At 32.7% G+C, this 20049-nt stretch overlaps 1 protein-coding gene and 1 pseudogene across 1 annotated transcript in view; both read left to right on the top strand.

Annotated features, from left to right (window-relative positions):
- The window catches only part of LOC145293052 (uncharacterized), a 337851-nt gene that overhangs the window by 4225 nt on the left and 313577 nt on the right, over positions 1 to 20049 (top strand). The gene's annotated exons all lie outside the window — the stretch shown is intronic.
- LOC145293407 (5S ribosomal RNA) lies at positions 9875 to 9992 on the top strand (annotated as a pseudogene).

The following is a 20049-nucleotide window of genomic DNA, read 5'->3' as shown; positions in this document are numbered from 1 at the left end:
ATATTATATGTGTGTGTATAAAGTTCTATATATGTGTATGCTTTTTAAGTGTAAGTACATATTCACTCTGAAGCTAATTAATCGAGTATTATGCATTTATAAACACGGCTACTAGAGGTAAGCGAAAATAACGCTTGCTATATTAAGTTGAATTTGACGGGAGACAGAGTGAAAGCCATTCGAGAAAATTCTAATTTCTCATGGTGTCATTAAATTTTAGGTGTATAATATGGAAACATTCGCCAATTAAAAATCTAAATATTTCAGATTTGCATTAAACTTAATAAAAAAACTTATTCGACACTAGTAAAACCAGTTTCTCTGAATTTTAATTGCTTCTTAAGATCCTTTAACGAAACTTTTGGAAGTGAAATCATGTAATGGATTTTCATGAAAATTGGAATAGAAATTCTAGCTACAATGGTTATATCTTGATTTTTATTATATATTTTGATTTAAAATTAGGTAAAACTGTGATCTCTCTCTCTCTCTCTCTCTCTCCCTCTCTCTCTCTCTATATATATATATATATATCTTTATATATATATATATATATATATAATTTTACGAATATGTATATATGCATGAGAATGTTGCATTCCATATGTGTAAAGTATCTTTAAAAAAGCAAATCATAAACCGGAAATCAGGTCAGGTTTATAGTACTATTATATATATATATATACTGTATTTTATTCGATAACAAGAATTATCGATCAAATCCACCCCACTACCAAACACGCACATACGCACGCATACGCACGCATACGCACACACACACACACTATATATATATATATATATATATATATATATATATATAATATTCGTTTGCTTATATCTTTGCTTATCTTATATGATATCTTATACTTTTTATGAGAACTCCGCGGATTGAAGAAATTTCAATATACTTTTTTTGTAGTATCCCGTCGAATTAATGTAAAATATATTGTTACAGTCTTTACTTTTTTCTTATATATATATATATATATATATATATATATATATATATATATATATATATATATATATATATATATAATATATATATATATATATATATATATATATATATATATATATATATATATATATATATATTAGCATTTCAGCCCGGCGTAGCCCGGGTGTTTGGAGGTGTTCACTGAACAAAAAAAACAAACAAAAAAAAAAAGGTACATTTTTTAAAACTTTGACCCCTATTATTACCTCTTTACATTTATTGTTTTGGGCTCAAACTAAGTTATTAAGTTAGATCCATGTCTAAAAAACCTATATCTAACGTTTCAAGTGTTTAGACCCAAAATTGGCGGAGGAGTTTGGTAGAGTTCTTAAAGGTCAAATCGTTGAACTTTGACCCCTTAACAGCCAAATTTCTGGCCACAAAGATTTTTCCCAATCTCAATACCCTGTATAACAAATTTCGAGTCTGTAGACTTAAAATTGATAGGGTTATTGCGTAGGAAAATGTACACACACACAGACACACACAGACACATCGACACGTTCCCTTTAGATAGATAGATAGATAGATAGATTAAACAAAAATATATACATATACATAAATATATATGGAAACAATTTGGCGTTTACTGTAAACTTTTTACGCAAATATTATGCAAGCATAAATAATATAGAGTATCTGCATGAATATAATTACACGTAATAGTTAACTAAAGATGATCATCCCATAAGAAAACCGAAAAGCTAATTATGGAATTAATTAAAATGAATGTTTAAAAGAATATGCAAATTAGCTAGATCTTTTGCTAGTGAATTAAACAGAGCTGTAAAATGTGTATATTTAAAGATACTTGATTATTAGTGTAACCCGGATATAAGAACAACAGATATAAAATACATTTTCTCTGGTCCGAAATTAGAGCCTGTATTATTGTACAGGTTAACCCGGATATAAGAAATCGTAAAGGGTATAAACCCGGATATAGGAGCGTTACCCACTAATGATGCAGAGGTCTCTTATAACCGGGTTATGCTGTATATAATCTTATAATAATTTATACCTTTACGAAGTCAACAAATTTACAATTGGTTCGAATAATCCGCATGGTAAACAACAAGTTCAGTTGCTTCATCATATATATATATATATATATATATATATATATATATATATATATATATATATATATATATATAGTCTTTGAAGTTTTTAACCTTTAAAACTATACAAAAAATTACTTTTTATCATTCGTTAAAAAACCATCTAGTCAGTAAGTCATATAATCACCTGCAATCACTGTATCAACTCTCTCGAACTTACTATAATACCAATTTTTTTAATTTTCAAGGGATCATCAGTTGTTTACCATGAAACACTGTTTCGGGGATTTAAAAACAAAACAGTATATTATATCATGGCTCCCCAGTATATATATATATATATATATATATATATATATATATATATATATATATATATGTATATAGTATATATATAGTATATATATATATATATATATATATATATATATATATATATATATATATACATAATGAAATGAGGAAATATATGTATTTTTCGTGACTCAATTAATGAATTTTTTCACGAAAAGCAAAACGTTTACAACATTAATTCTGCAGACGTCATTAATAAAATGAAAACGATGCATTTTTAAGCAGCCTTCTTTTAAATTTGGCGCCATCATCTGGTGTAAATAAAGGCTAAATCTAGAAAACTACAATACTGACTGAAAAAACATCACATACATTATCAGATGTCTAATGACTATCGACCGCTGAAACTTTAAGGTTCAGAAATTGAAATTCAGATAATCATGCTTAATTGCTGTGCAATAACCATGGACCAAATTAGAAGCAAATCTAGAATGTTTCAATTTTCAAATAAGAAATTTTGGTCACATTATTAATCACCCTTTTATAATACTTTTTTAACTCCAAACGTTGAAGAGCAACGAAGACGATAGTGGTACCATTTAAACGAACGACGTTTTTTACTCCATATTTTTATTTTTTTATTTTCCTGCATATCTACCACCTGCTAGGAATCCATAACAGAAGTTGTTTCCTCGAATCTTGTAACGTAAATATCTGCAACAAAGAGATACAAATTTCAGGTTATAAACGCATGTTCATTCATCATAACATAACAATGCAATTTACAATCCCCTCGGACCCATTTGGCCGGATAAAAAAATAGGAGCCATTACCATCAGATTTTTGACCTGATCAAAGTTTTTTTATTTCTGCTCTTGCGCAGTGCTCAATATCCTCATCATCAGAACTTAACATTATGTTAAGGTTGTTTTTATCCGGTTGCCATGATAGTTCACGGACATGCACGCGAGGCGGTGTGTTATCTAAAAATGAGAACAGAAAAATTTATTAAATTTGGAAAGTACAGACAAAAAATAATGACTATTTGAAATGTAACTGCAATTCTGAGTAAAACAACTATCTTTATATGTCATATGTGTATGCATGCGGCTGTGTACGTATAGAAAACCTATAAATTGTAAACATGCGGAACCCTTTTTCTCATAAAAGCATGTAGAAAGTTTCATGTTACCAAAGTAATTATTGATAAACGGCCTATTCTCCCCATATATATATATATATATATATATATATATATATATATATATATATATATATATATATATATATATATATATATACATACACTTCAGAATAATTTTATTTAACAATCAGTTGGTATGGAAACCTGTGATTATAAGATTCATGAAATATTACTAGCAGTAATATTCTATAAGTATTATCCCATCTAAATAAGAATTGCTCGATATGCAAGATAGAGCAAATAAATTAAATTGTGAATTTAAAAAAAAAACCCTTATTGAAATGAAGTGTTTAAGTTTCATATCGAAGACTTTATTATTCTAAGCAAGACAAAGAATACTTTAGAAAATTTTAGAAAATTAATCTCCTTAACCTTTAGGGTTTCCATGTCTACCATCTCATATATATATATATATATATATATATATATATATATATATATATATATATATATATATATATATATATATATATTGAAATCACTATTTCTACATCTACAGGCATTAGTGTTTCATGTTACGCAATCATCAGTATAGAAAGTTAAAATTATTACTTGTCAAAAGACTTGAACACAGTGGAGCGCTTTTTCTAATTCATTTACGAGAGCTCAAGTTTAATTCCTTCTGGGGGTTTATTGCGGCAAGTCCGGGGTAATTGTGCCAACTAACTAAAAGTGCTGTTTTGGCAACCACGCATATAAAGAGCACTTTTTTAGTTGGTTCAATTACCCCCGGATTTAGCGCAATTACCCCCGGATTTAGCGCAATTACCCCAAAGTACGATATATATATATATATAATTATTATAATAAAAATTATTACACCCCTTTTAAGAAATTCGTTTCTTATCGTTGAGCACTTTCAGTTGAATTAAAATCGGTCAATTTAGTTCTTATGCATAGATCATCGTATGACTGACGAAAATGAACATTTAAAATTAAAATGTTTAAATTCAACGTTATTTCACGCGGTTAATGGTAGCCGAATTGATACAGTCTTCGTGAATCGAGCCAGAGATGTCTCGTGTTGCGGGATTCGAATCGTTCGACTGGTGTTAATCGTGACACCCTGCACTGAAGATTCCCGAAAGGATGAAACACTAGTGTCTGTAGGTACTTAATTATTATAGTAAACAAATAATTATATATATATATATATATATATATATATATATATATATATATATATATATATATATATGAGTTAAAGCAAGAGAATAAAATCAATTCTTTAAGGGGAGACTTTTCGGTTTTTGTGATAATGTAAAGCTCAACAGATTGTTCTGGAGTTTATATAGATGTCAATAAAAGAGACATGAAGGTACAAAAACTATACAGTAATATATATATATATATATATATATATATATATATATATATATATATATTAATTTTAAAAATATAATTATATTTTTAAAATAATATATATGCCGCTCCCCATTAAAAGGGGGTACCAGATTGTTCAATGGGAAAATTATTCCCAACAAGCATTTAGGTAAAAATGCATTTTCGTATAAATACTTGAATTCATTCAAGAAAGTATCGCTAACAAAAACAAATAAAAACATATATATATATATATATATATATATATATATATTTATTCATTTATTCAACAAGGGTATACATCAATTATGGGTATTGGATAAGTGAGAAGTCTTTATGCCGTGGTATTTCGAAGCCTAATACTTCTCATCAGAAGTGGAGAGAAGATTCTAAGTTACATAATAGGGGTGCGACGTCTAGCCACAGTTACATTACGAGCGAAATAAATTATTGATGCTGTTTGGGGAAATTATATTGATATCTGTGATATAGGAGGAGTGCAGTTTGTATTATATGAATTCTCACTTATCCAACACCCCTAAATTATAAAATAAATAAAGTAATCTATATAAATATATATATATTACTATATAGTTTTTGTTTTCTTTCTTTATTAACTTAGATAGATAGATAGATAGATAGATAGATAGATAGAAAGATAGATAGATAAATATGTATCTGTATCTCAGTACGTTCTCAAGATTTAAGTTCTTTAGCCAGCTGGAGCGATCCGTGTTAATTGCACATAAATTCTGTCCGTTGATAATTTCAATAACCAGCTAAGGCGAACGATAGTCTACAAGTGATCATAAATAACTAAGTCTTTATGAAGTGTAAACAGCTTAACGACTGATATCTGCGCAGGAAGTACGAAGACGCCTTTATTTCTAGACATCACAGCATCTATGTGAACATCTTATCTCTGATAGCCAGACATTGATCCGATAATTTATTCGAATGTCCTTCTCGAGTTTATTTATTCGTAACTCAATGTAACTCGGTAAACGGAAAACGACATTTTTCAATTATCATCCATCCATGATTAAAACAGAAAATGTTCTGGAAAAGTTAAAAATTTGATGTCAGTAAGTTGAAAAACTAATAGTTGATTTTTGGATGAGTAACATATCTGGAGCTAACTGAATCACGTTCTGGTCCGAGAAATAATTAATAAGTATACGCGAAGTGAAACAGCAAATTCGGGAGTATAATTTCAATGTGAGTCACAAACCGGCCTATAACTGTCTGTTACATATTTTAAGCTAGCTTGTCTAAAAGATATCTCTTTACGAAACCGTTAAAAAGATACTTCCTATGCTTATACATAGAGATAATAAAGTAATACTTTTATTTTCATGAAGTTGTGTTTATTTCTACTGTGTTAACAAGTTTTATTTTAAACAGATGACAAACGGCAAATGCTTTTTTGTATGCAGTAAACATTCATTCAAAATAAGAGACTAATTTTATATGATTACATCGTACCATAAAATGAATTAGATCTCTGAACCATTTTACGACTACATAAGTGGTTATATTCTTCGTTAGTTTTTTATTCTCCATGAAATATGATGATGTATGAAAATCAAATCTGGTTGGATATTACCAAAGAAAGATCATTATATTGTGATTTTGATGCAGTTTAAATATACGGTTAAATTTACTAAATTGTACAAAAAGCAAAATTATCCAGTTAAAGGAGGATGTCGGTTCTTTTCTAGTTGAATATTTTTTACAAGGGAGTCACCACGTATCAAAGCCCGAAGGCAACTCGAGGATAAGGGTTAATGAGTAAAAAGTGGTCACCAAGACAGTAACGTAGTGATCGTTTATGGCAGAAATTGGGTAGAATTAGATTATGTAAGTAGACATCTCAACAATATTGGATTTGAAGACGACAATGTTGCAATTAGATTGAAAGCAGCGAAAGAGAAGTTCACAGACAGGCAGTTCTAGGAAATAAAGTATCCTGAAAGTATCCTGTATCTCTATAAGGCCACCATTCGCCTATGTATGGAGTATTGTTGTCACATCTGGGCTAGTGCGTCTACTACTAGTCTTTCGCTCCTAGACAAGGTTAAAAAAAAAGAGTCGCCAATCTGATAGGCCTTGAACTGGCATCTAAGCTTCAGCCTCTGTCCCATCGACGAAACGTTGCATCCCTCTGCTTGTTCTACAAGTATTTTAATGGTGAATGCTTTGACGAACTGCAGACACTTGTGCCCCCACGACGCAGACACCCTCGACAAACCCGACAGGCAGCTAAATCCCAGCCCCACACAGTAGAGATCCCTAGATGTAAAAGATCTTTCTACTCCAGTAGTTTCTTCCCCAGAACCGCTAGATTCTGGAACTCCATTCGAGGATCCTGCTTCCCTAACTGTACTGACATGCAGAAGTCCAAGTGCAACGTGAACCGACATCTTGCTGCCCAAATCCCAACATAGTGCCCCAGTAGTTGCTGACCCTGATAGTAGCCCCCTACACCCAAGTGGCAATGTGCCTTGTTTGGGGTGAAAATGTAAAAAAAAAAAAAAAAGTTTGTTTGTTTTTATGGAATTTCTGTTTAGATTTAGGCATGGATGGATAGTGGGGGAAATTGTTGACAGTGGTTGTAGGTAGACAAGTGTTAGTTTTGGGTGTTTTGCATAGGGTGTCATAAGTTAAAGCAGTTGAGAACTTGCCATAAAGATAGATCAAAGATAGATTCGCAATGTCTCTTGTATAAGAAAGATGTAGGTTGCAAAGCGTCAAAAAGGAAATCGCCTACTATGTTTTAATTTGTGAAATAATCACGCTTAAATGGCTTAGCAGTTACAAGTCACGTTCATCAGGGTGTAGTACTATACCCTTTATTACTCATCATTTGCATAAATTATATTAACTAAAATATTAAAAGAGGAATTTTTAATTTAGTTAGAAACGGATGGATCAGGTAACGCGTGTCAAAATTATATGACTTAAAAAATATTGATTTGTTCCATCTTGTAACGGCCAACCGACACGCAAAACATCTAGCACGCTGGTCGGTGACTATTTGTCTCTACTGTTATAGAAAATAATAGAAATAATCTAGTGAAAGAGACACAGCAGAAAGAAAGAAGATCAGGATTAAATATGAAATCAATTAAATAAGGAAAGAAAAGAAATTAAAAAAAAAACAGAGAAAACAAAACAGAAAAGAAAGTAGAAATTAAAAGGATAAATAAATAAATAAATTTGAAAATAATAAAAGCTAAAAAAAAAATAGAGAACTTAAAAAATAGAGCGAGATTGTGCGTTTAACAAATGAATGGATGAAGTTTAATTTCTACTGAAGTGAAATCACAAGAAATTGCTTAATGCTAGACTATTTCAGCTTCATTTCTTCAGAGATTAGATGGATGTTTTCGTTTTTTTTTGTTTTTTTTTGTACTAAGGAGCCACTGATTATCAAGACTCAAAGGTCACTCAAAGATTAGCGTTAGAAAATCACTGGTGAAAATTAGATTTGATTATCTAAAGGGACGACTAAACACGAATAGTTATAAAAAAAAAACAATTAAAAAAAGGAAATCTCACATGAGTAAATATTAAAATAATCACAGTAAAAACAATTATAAAACGATTCATTGTTGTTTCATATTATTCGTTGAATCAGCTCATAATCTTCAAAATATTCAATATTTTACCGTTCAATTTAATCAAAATATATATCTTCGGTGCACCTTTTTAGAAAATTCTAAATGAATAATGTTAAATGGTTGATGTTATGGCCCAGAAAATTGTTTATCAAAATCCGAAATATAACTAAATAATATGAGTGCATTGTGCTCCAACCTAATTTTATCGACTTAAAACATTCTATAAAGATGTACATTTCCATGCTTTCAATTATAACATATATTTTATTTATTATATATTATATTTCAATTATTATATATTATATTTCAATTATTATATATTATATTTCAATTATTATATATTATATTTCAATTATTATATATTATATTTCAATTAGTATATATTATATGTCAATTATCATATATTATATTTCATTTATTATATATTATATTTCAATTATTATATATTATATTTCAATTATTATATATTATATTTCAATTATTATATATTATATTTCAATTAGTATATATTATATGTCAATTATCATATATTATATTTCATTTATTATATATTATATTTAAATTAATTTATATTATATTTCAATTATTTTATATTATATTTCAATTATTATATATTATATTTCAATTATTATATATTATATTTCAATTAGTATATATTATATGTCAATTATTATATATTATACTTCAATTATTATATATTACATTTCAATTATTATATATTATATTTCAATTATTATATATTATATTTCAATTATTATATATTATATTTCAATTATTATATATTATATTTCAAGTATTATATATTATATTTCAATTATTACATATTATATTTCAATTATTGTATTCCCTAAATATTTAGATCTATAATTCTGACAACTCACTTTTTAATAATAATGCAAAAAATCTCTCGTTCTAAGACTGTTATCCTAATAACACATTTTAGTCGATATAAAGATTTGGCACTAAATGCTCTCATCCCGATTAACATGTCCTAAAAACACACCCACACACACATATGAAACCATTTGTGTATACGTATGATCAGTGTGATGTGCGCAATCGGCATCCGATAAAACTGAAACCGTACAGTTTGTGAATTTATTTCGACAATCAGACGCCTTTAAATCTGATGAATTCAGATATTACAAGAGATGAGGGAAACTATATAGAAGGTATAAAGGTGATGAGTCAATTTACATAGAAACTTTTTCGCTATTATGTCCATTTTAACATGCGGAAATAGAAACATTACCACTGAGAAAGTGGTAAGGAAACAGAAGAACTGATAAACATTAAGTTCGTTCGGTGGTGGGTTTTTTTTTTACGGCGTATCAACTTTATACTTGAATGTGACTATGTTATGGTCAGCTGTGGCATAATCACGTTTGACACACTGGTTCCCATCAGATCACCGAAGTTAAGCAGCGATGAGCCTGGTCAGTACTAGTTGGGTGACCAATTGGGACTTCCAGGTGTTGTATGTGCTCTCCGTTTATCTCGACATTGTTTCCAGTCGTCCTTGACTTCTCCTTGATACTGGAGTCAAGTAGTACTGATTCAGGAGAACTGTGGTTGGAGATTGCGCAACCTTTGCCACACAATTAAATGCGAAGCTTCCCCTACAGGGAGTATCCTTTTGTCTTTCGAGACTGAACGGAGGTGTCGTATGGTTAGCTGGGAATCAGATTCGTGGTACGTACTCAAAGAATTTTTTATCTGCACACTTGAAATTTGGGATATACGGTATTCAGACCCGTGAAAAATTTTAATCCGTTTTCATCCTTAAAAAAGGCCTGCCAAGGGGTCAAAATTGAAAAATTGGAACGAGGTAGTGCCAGATTTTTATCTGTTTCTCAACTTTCACAACTGCGTTCCACCCTATATGGTATTTAATAGACTGAAAGTTCTATGAGAAAAAAAATTAATCATGGAGTTTTCATTTAGTTTTAAGCGCGGGGCAGAATTTATTTACACATTAGCAGTATTACCCAGCCTTGCTCCGGGGTTGCTTTGATGTATTTTATGCTTATTTTGAGCTGTATCGTTGGTAATTCCAATATTTTCTTCTTTTTTGTTTTTGTAATCCGTAAATTATTTTAATAAATTTCGGTTTTATTGACACCTTACTGATCAACGTAGCCCACACACAGTGGATGCAACGTGCCAACAACAATCAAATTTCTCTGATTTATCCCCTTAGCATCTATTCTTCCAACTCCTTTGGCGATGTTTTGGGGGCCATGATTCTTGACCCGTATGCGAAAGAAACCACAGGAATAAACATCGACTATCTATTTATTGTAAGAATTTAGGTGGTGGTCGCTATATAGTTCTACAATTAGTCAACAGTGTCGAACAATTCCTTATCTTATGTTGCCGGGCACACTACTTATGTTTGGCTGCTGGGGGCTTATGTTTTGTTAAACCGACATATACGAAACCTCTGAATTACATTTTCACTAAATATGTGTGTAGATTGTTTTGCAATTTTTTCGGGATCAGTTGCTTGTTCAATGGACGTTCAAAAACAGAAACATAATTTGCTTTGGCACTGCTAAAAAAACACGTAAATTTTCAAGTCTTATCACATTCTTTGCAGTTAATGAAACAAAATTAAGAAATTTACGTGCGGAGTTTTAACCTACAGATCACGTCATGCAAAAGAGAATTTTCATGGCCCATTCTTCTATCATTGTTGCTGAGCGACGACATGGAAAAATGACTTTACCGATGATAGATAAATTAAAATAACGGTTTCGGTTATCGATTATCGGTAATTATCGGTAGTATTCTGAGACAAAATTTAACTAAGATCACTCCCAGACTCATAGACTAAAGTTCTGTAAATTTTAAAGAAAATCTGTTCAGCCGTTTCGGAGCCTATAAGGAAAGAACTCACACACACCGACAAAGTTGTATTTATATAACTTTAGAGATAACGAAGGTGAAGTTGTTAGTCAGTACTTGTCACCGCTTGTAAAATACATCATGTCGATCAGATACCACCTCGTGGCCCAATACTAAGTCATTGTTATCGCAGTAAATAAAAGGACCGAAAAAATGTTTTCTGTTATCATATGTTCTGATATTAAATTATTTTTTCTGGCATCAATCAGTGAAAGAGAAATCCTTCTAAACCGAAAAACTTTTTTAAAAAAATTATTCAAATCTCGAGTACCCCCTTTTTGAGGAGGTGTATTTTCTTTACATTACAAACCGACCTTATGTCTTTCTCTCCAGTCCTAGTGAAACATATAAGTAGGGACTGAGATGTAATTCGATGAGAGCCAATAGAAACTGAACTCGTAATGTCTGTTTCCAGAGTCCGCGATAATATCCATTACACCATGCAATTATAAATGTTATGTATGCTAAAAGAGACAATGAATTATTCATTACCGTTATTTATCACCACCCCTGATGAGATGATGTGACGCAAGGGTCGGTAAATGGAATATAAAAAAGCCAGTGCCTTAAGGGGAAAAACACTATGGTCTGCAAAGAATAATTGAGCAGTCTCGTCGGCATTCCCTTGTACAGACACTTCAAGCGATTAGCAATAAACTAATCTTTTCTGAAAAGGAAAAGACAAAGCCTGGGAGGATGGACTTCCTTTAACTGCACAGTATCAGAAATATGCCTTAGTTAACAGTGAACAAGTCATCTTAATAATGGTTTAGACTCTGTTGGCTTTGGTGCCGAGTTAAAAAAACGGTTACCGTTCATATATGTTTCTTTTATTAATAATGTGTATTTCTTTCTTGTTATGTGTTCAAATCTCGTTTTTCGTACAATTCTTCTCACCTGTAGCCACTCCTTCTTCTTTTTATTTCTTACTAATTCTCTCTTTTACGCTATCGTATCACTTAATTCCTGGATAGTTTGACGTGATTTATTGATACACTCTCAAATACAACTATATCAACTATCTAAAGATGTTCAAACGGAGACGAGTAACTAAGAGAACCCAACCGTTGAATGTCATTAAAACGTAACGTACATATTAACGAGGGAACAGACAGAATTCAAGCAACATCTGAAACAAGTACTAACGATGATCATTACTAGTACTGTCATGATAGTCATTGATATTCTTATCATTTAACTCTATCCGTAACTCTAATATATATGATATACTATAAACAAACAAATATATACGTAAATGTTTCATGGATTTAAGAATGGAACACTGTAGGAATTAAATAAAACTTGCCAGGGAATCACTGTTTGTAAAGTCCTAGTGGCCACTTAAGTATAAAGGTTAATAAGTGTCATGTGGCCGGTGAGACATCATAGTGATGATCGGTAATGATCAAGTAGGATTTGATTATTTTAGAGGACGGCTCGATAAGAGCCTGCCTATATTAGACTTGATAAATACCAAGTTATATTTAGTTGGAAATCAACCGACGTTCAACCGACGGGCAATTATCGAGAAGAAATTTCATGCAGGGAATTTTTGTTTAGGCACAGACAGAGAGTAAGATGTGTTGATAGTGGCCGTAGTTAGACTAGTGTTTGTTGCAACTGTTTTACAAGCGGGACATTGATTGAATCTCAGTTGAACACCTGCTGATATAATAAGGTTCGAACAAAAATGAATAGATACGTTTTATTTAGTACTAGCGGGGGGGGGGTCCCGGCATTCCCCTAGGTGCTTGTAGGTGTGTGCGTTTGGGGGAGGGGGGTAAAGAAGAACAAAAAAGGAAACTTAACCCTGATTTAAAAATTAAAAAAACGATAAAAAACAGGTATTTTAAAAATGGAAAAAAAAAACAAGGGAGGGAGTTTGGTGACAGGTCGGCTCGAACCCGGCGCCTTAAGGACTATAGGCTAAGCCCGAACATCTGTACAACAGCGACAGTCAGTGTAAGAGCGATTAAAAAGTTAATGTCAAGCATCACGCTATTCCCAAGTTTTTAATGAGGTCAGATCGTTTTACTGCGGAATAGTTGACGGTGACGCTTACATCCGGTTTGAGTCCGGTTTCGCTATTTTTATACTGGAAAATGAAACCAACATGCGGCGATCCGAATATGTGGAATATTTGTCTTTTGAAAGTCGGGAAATTAAATAGACAGGCGACTCCCATTGTTAACTCGTAGATATTATCATTTAGACGTGATATAAACATTTTTTAAAAAGAAGTGAGTCGATCGATCGCTTCTCGGAAAATGCCTTTCTCGGACATACACAAAAAGCGAGCATATAAACATACACACATTTTCGGTTTTATATATATAGATTAATGGAATTGAATTTTGAATTTGTTTTTAATAATCGGTCGGTGTATGTTCGGCGAAGATCACAAGGAACGGGCCAAGACTGTTTATTAATTGAATTTAAACATTTGGCTTGTAAAATCACAAGGAAAGTGTTTAACGCACATAGTTCGATATGACCAAATGATCATACGTTTTAGAACATGTAAGCAACGTGTAGTAAGTCCAGACCGATGATAAAATTATAGCTGACTATCTTATACTATTCTTCAGTTGATAATAAATAATCTCTGTTTTAAATAAAATTCGGTACATCTTTGGTAAAACAGAAAACGAAACGGTTCGAGGATTTCAGTAATTACATCTAAATTTGGTGGAGAGGAAACAATATTGTTTTTAATTCTAGTTTGAAAAATCTCTATTTATTTCAAATACAAATATTTGTTGTATTTAACATCAAAGGCATCAGATAAATTGGGAAAGATTGTGTTATTCGTCCAAATTACATAAACTAACATCAAAGGTATCAGATAAATTGGGAAAGATTGTGTTATTCGTCCAAATTACATGAACTAACATCAAAGGTATCCGATAAATTGGGAAAGATTGTGTTATTCGTCCAAATTACATAAACTAACATCAAAGGCATCCGATAAATTGGGAAAGATTGTGTTATTCGTCCAAATTACATGAACTAACATCAAAGGTATCCGATAAATTGGGAAAGATTGTGTTATTCGTCCAAATTACATAAACTAACATCAAAGGTATCAGATAAATTGGGAAAGATTGTGTTATTCGTCCAAATTACATAAACTAACATCAAAAGCATCCGATAAATTGGGAAAGATTGTGTTATTCGTCCAAATTACATGAACTAACATCGAAGGCATCCGATAAATTAGGAAAGATTGTGTTATTCGTCCAAATTACATAAACTAACATTAAAGGTATCCGATAACTTGGGAAAGATTGTGTTATTCGTCCAAATTACATAAACTAACATCAAAGGCATCCGATAAATTGGGAAAAATTGTGTTATTCGTCCAAATTACATAAACTAACATCAAAGGCATCCGATAAATTGGGAAAGATTGTGTTATTCATCCAAATTACATGAACTAACATCAAAGGCATCCGATAAATTGGGAAAGATTGTGTTATTCGTCCAAATTACATAAACTAACATCAAAGGCATTCGATAAATTGGGAAAGATTGTGTTATTCGTCCAAATTACATAAACTAACATCAAAGGCATCCGATAAATTGGGAAAGATTGTGTTATTCGTCCAAATTACATAAACTAACATCAAAGGCATCCGATAAATTGGGAAAGATTGTGTTATTCGTCCAAATTACATAAACTAACATCAAAGGTATCCGATAAATTGGGAAAGATTGTGTTATTCGTCCAAATTACATAAACTAACATCAAAGGCATCCGATAAATTGGGAAAGATTGTGTTATTCGTCCAAATTACATGAACTAACATCAAAGGCATTCGATAAATGTGGAAAGATTGTGTTATTCGTCCAAATTACATAAACTAATATGCATTATAATACATCATATGAATTAGAAATAACATTGCGTCATGAGTAGGGCTATGACAGCAGAATATTCTTTTCATTGTTTTTACACTTGAGTATAAATCCGTTAATATCTTATATGTTTTTGTATTGACTGATGTGGTTCTCTGTTGCTTAAATGTGTCTAACTATATCGAATATATACTCGAGAGTCAAAAGAATGAAAAGAATATACTGTTGTGACAGCCTTAGTCATGAGTATAAAATAGGTAATTAACATTAAAAACAAATGAGATAAATCTATGCATTGTACTGTATCAACTGACTAATTAAAGAGTACATGTTTTAATGTGTTGATTGTGCCTATTTACTATTCCTCCCCACGGGACAGAGTTAGACACCAGGGTCGTTTTTAACGTGGAGAAAAGGTACAAAAATAAAATAAAAATTGTCTCAGTCGTGAAAGACTGATCCTCCACCGAAAGAGAACAAGAAATGGAAGTGCAGCATCTGCCGGAACAGATGGTATTTATTTGCTCCCCCACCGAGCAAATTAGGCACAAGGCCGATTTTTAATGTGAGGAGTGAAGGGAGGGAGGGAAAAAGGGGACCAGCTCCCGAGAGGTGGGAAATGGGAGCTGGTTAATGGTCAGCCATGTGGGGTTGCCCCCACATCTGGTCTTTGCTAGTCATAGCTAGTCATAGCTTGCAGTATCTGCCGGAACAGATGGTATTTATTTGCTCCCCCACCGAGCAAATTAGGCACAAGGCCGATTTTTAATGTGAGGAGTGAAGGGAGGGGGAAGGGAAAAAGGAGACCAGCTCCCGAGAGGTGGGAAATGGGAGCTGGTTAAAGGTCAGGCATGTGGGGTTGCCCCCACATCTGGTCTTTGCTAGTCATAGCTAGTCCTAGCTAGTCATAGCTTGCAGCATCTGCCGGAACAGATGGTATTTATTTGCTCCCCCACCGAGCAAATTAGGCACAAGGCCGATTTTTAATTTGAGGAGTGAAGTGGGGGGAGGGAAAAAGGGGACCAGCTCCCGAGAGGTGGGAAATGGGAGCTGGTTAAAGGTCAGGCATGTGGGGTTGCCCCCACATGTGGTCTTTGCTAGTCATAGCTAGTCATAGCTTGCAGTATCTGCCGGAACAGATGGTATTTATTTGCTCCCCCACCGAGCAAATTAGGCACAAGGCCGATTTTTAATGTGAGGAGTGAAGGGAGGGGGAAGGGAAAAAGGGGACCAGCTCCCGAGAGGTGGGAAATGGGAGCTGGTTAAAGGTCAGGCATGTGGGGTTGCCCCCACATCTGGTCTTTGCTAGTCATAGCTAGTCATAGCTTGCAGTATCTGCCGGAACAGATACTACACTTTTATCTTGTCCTGAAGGCCAAGTATTTTTATATATATGTATCTGCCGGAACAGATGGTATTTATTTGCTCCCCCACCGAGCAAATTAGGCACAAGGCCGATTTTTAATGTGAGGAGTGAAGGGAGGGAGGGAAAAAGGGGACCAGCTCCCGAGAGCTGGGAAATGGGAGCTGGTTAATGGTCAGCCATGTGGGGTTGCCCCCACATCTGGTCTTTGCTAGTCATAGCTAGTCATAGCTTGCAGTATCTGCCGGAACAGATGGTACTTATTTGCTCCCCCACTGAGCAAATTAGGCACAAGGCCGATTTTTAATGTGAGGAGTGAAGGGAGGGGGAAGGGAAAAAGGAGACCAGCTCCCGAGAGGTGGGAAATGGGAGCTGGTTAAAGGTCAGGTATGTGGGGTTGCCCCCACATCTGGTCTTTGTTAGTCATAGCTAGTCCTAGCTAGTCATAGCTTGCAGTATCTGCCGGAACAGATGGTATTTATTTGCTCCCCCACCGAGCAAATTAGGCACAAGGCCGATTTTTAATGTGAGGAGTGAAGGGAGGGGGAAGGGAAAAAGGGGACCAACTCCCCAGAGGTGGTAAATGGGAGCTGGTTAATGGTCAGGCAGGTGGGGTTGCCCCCACATCTGGTCTTTGCTAGTCATAGCTAGTCATAGCTTGCAGTATCTGCCGGAACAGAGGGTATTTATTTGCTCCCCCACTGAGCAAATTAGGCACAAGGCCGTTTTTAATGTGAGGTAAAAACCAGCTCCCCTAAAAGTAGGCAAAAAGGGGGCACTCTGGTTACCAAAAATAATAATTGTCCCAGTATAGAGAGTTTCCCCTCCATTGACTGGTACAAATTATCTTAAGTGCAGCATCTGCCGGAACAGATGGTGTTTATTTGCTCCCCCACTGAGCAAATTAGGCACAAGGCCGTTTTTAATGTGAGGTAAAAACCAGCTCCCCTAAAAGTAGGCAAAAAGGGGGCACTCTGGTTACCAAAAATAATAATTGTCCCAGTATAGAGGGTTTCCCCTCCATTGACTGGTACAAATTATCTAAAGTGCAGCATCTGCCGGAACGGATGGTGTTTATTTGCTCCCCCACTGAGCAAATTAGGCACAAGGCCGTTTTTAATGTGAGGTAAAAACCAGCTCCCCTAAAAGTAGGCAAAAAGGGGGCACTCTGGTTACCAAAAATAATAATTGTCCCAGTATAGAGGGTTTTCCCTCCATTGACTGGTACAAATTATCTTAAGTGCAGCATCTGCCGGAACAGATGGTATTTATTTGCTCCCCCACCGAGCAAATTAGGCACAAGGCCGATTTTTAATGCGAGGAGTGAAGGGGAAATGGGGACCAACTCCCCGGGGAGTAGGGAAGCTGGATAGTGACAATTGGTATGAAGGGTTGCCCCTACATTGACCAAGGTCTTATATGTGGGGTTTCCCCCACATATGGTCTTTGCTTGCAGTATCTGCCGGAACAGATACTACACTTTGATCTTGACCAGAAGGTCAACCATTGGAAGAATGTATCGACCAAAATGAAAACGGAAGGAGAATACAGTAGAAAGAGAAGAGAAAAGAAGAGAAGAGAAATGAAATGGAAATGCACTAGAAAGAAACGGGGAAAATAAGGAAACAGAATAAATTAGAAAAAAGAGAGTGTGGATGAGAAACAGAGGGAGGAATAAAAGAAATGAAAAGAAAGTAGAAATAAAGTATAAAAGAATAGAAGTAAAGAGAATTGAGTAGAAAGAGGGGGAGGAAAGTGAAAGAGAAAGACAATAAATCTAAAAGAAAAACCTCGCTATTGAGAGTGATAGAAAATAAATTAAAAACAAACAAATAAAAAGAGTGAATGAAGAATGAAGTTAAAATAAAATATTTATGTAGGAATGAAAATTATTTAGAAAAAAGTAGAAGAGAATGGATTATAAATATGATTAAAAATATGATTAAAAATATGATTAAAAATATGATTAAAATATGATTAAAATATGAATTAAAATATGATTAAAAATATGATTAAAAATATGATTAAAATATGATTAAAATATGAATAAATATGATTAAAATATGATTAAAATATGAATTAAAATATGATTAAAAATATGATTAAAAAATATGATTAAAAATATGATTAAAAAATATGATTAAAAATATGATTAAAAACTATGATTAAAATATGATTAAAAATATGAATAAAAATATGATTAAAACATATGATTAAAATATGATTAAAAATATGATTAAAAAATATGATTAAAACATGATTAAAATATGATTAAAAATATGATTAAAATATGATTAAAAATATCATTAAAATTGTGATTAGTAAACAAAAAGTTAAAAAAGTAAAACTATTAAGACATTAAGTAAACAAAATTTAGCAATAGAATACTTTGAAACGTCTCAGTAGATTATTTTTAACCAGCGTTTCTGTTTGTATCGGCTTCCTTTCTACCGAAACGTTTCAAAATATTCTATTGTTTATTAGATCGGTGCAAACTAATGTCGTTTTTTTGACGTTCAACTATATATATAAAACGACAATATTTTTGCCCCAACGTAATAAACAATGGAATATTTTAAAACGTGTCGGTAGATTATTTTTAACCAGCGTTTATGTTTGTTTATGTTTGTATCGGCTTCCTTTCTACCGAAAACGTTTCAAAATATTATACTGTTTATTAGGTTGGTGCAAAATAATGTCGTTTTGTTTACGTTCAACAATATATATGGAAACGACATTATTTTCGCATCAACCTAATAAACAATAGAATACTTTAAAACGTGTGGTAGATTATTTTTAACCAGAGTTTATGTTTGTGTCAGTTTCCCTTCTTTATCTGAAGGAGGTGTGATATAGCAGAATGTCATTCTATTACATTGTATATACATTTCTGGTTTTAACAATATATAAAATGATTTAATTTTCTCTATATCAAATATCTGTAGAATAATAACCATATTTAAATTATCATGTTTACAAACTAACACTTGTCTGGAATTGAAAATATCGATCCATATTTTTCCCCTAACAGTTTTAGTGCGTAAATGTCTGCAAGAGATTCATTAAATTTTGAATCTGGAAAAGCTGGTTATTTTTCACAACTGTATCCATTAACCAATCACATGACATCTTTTATTTTTTATGAGAATAGCTCCAGATAAATTTATAGAAGACACTTAATACAAGACATTAAACAAACCATCTAAAGGTAAAAAAAAAATCTAGTCAACGATAAGTTTTAGATAGATAATTATTTTACCTAGAAAACAGGAATTCTTCACCATTGGTTAAAAACATCGTTCATCACACTGACGACTAAAAGGCAAGGTAAGGGAAACGAGGTGTCTCTTTCAAGTTGTGAATTATATCTAAAAGATCAATGAGTCTTTCATGTCGTATAAAGACTTCCGTTC

Source organism: Euprymna scolopes, chromosome 14, assembly GCF_053919585.1.
Source record: "Euprymna scolopes isolate OS-2025 chromosome 14, ASM5391958v1, whole genome shotgun sequence".
Taxonomy (NCBI): Eukaryota; Metazoa; Mollusca; class Cephalopoda; order Sepiida; family Sepiolidae; genus Euprymna; species Euprymna scolopes.
Note: the sequence above shows the minus strand (reverse complement) of the source record. Positions and strands in the feature narration are given on the sequence as shown.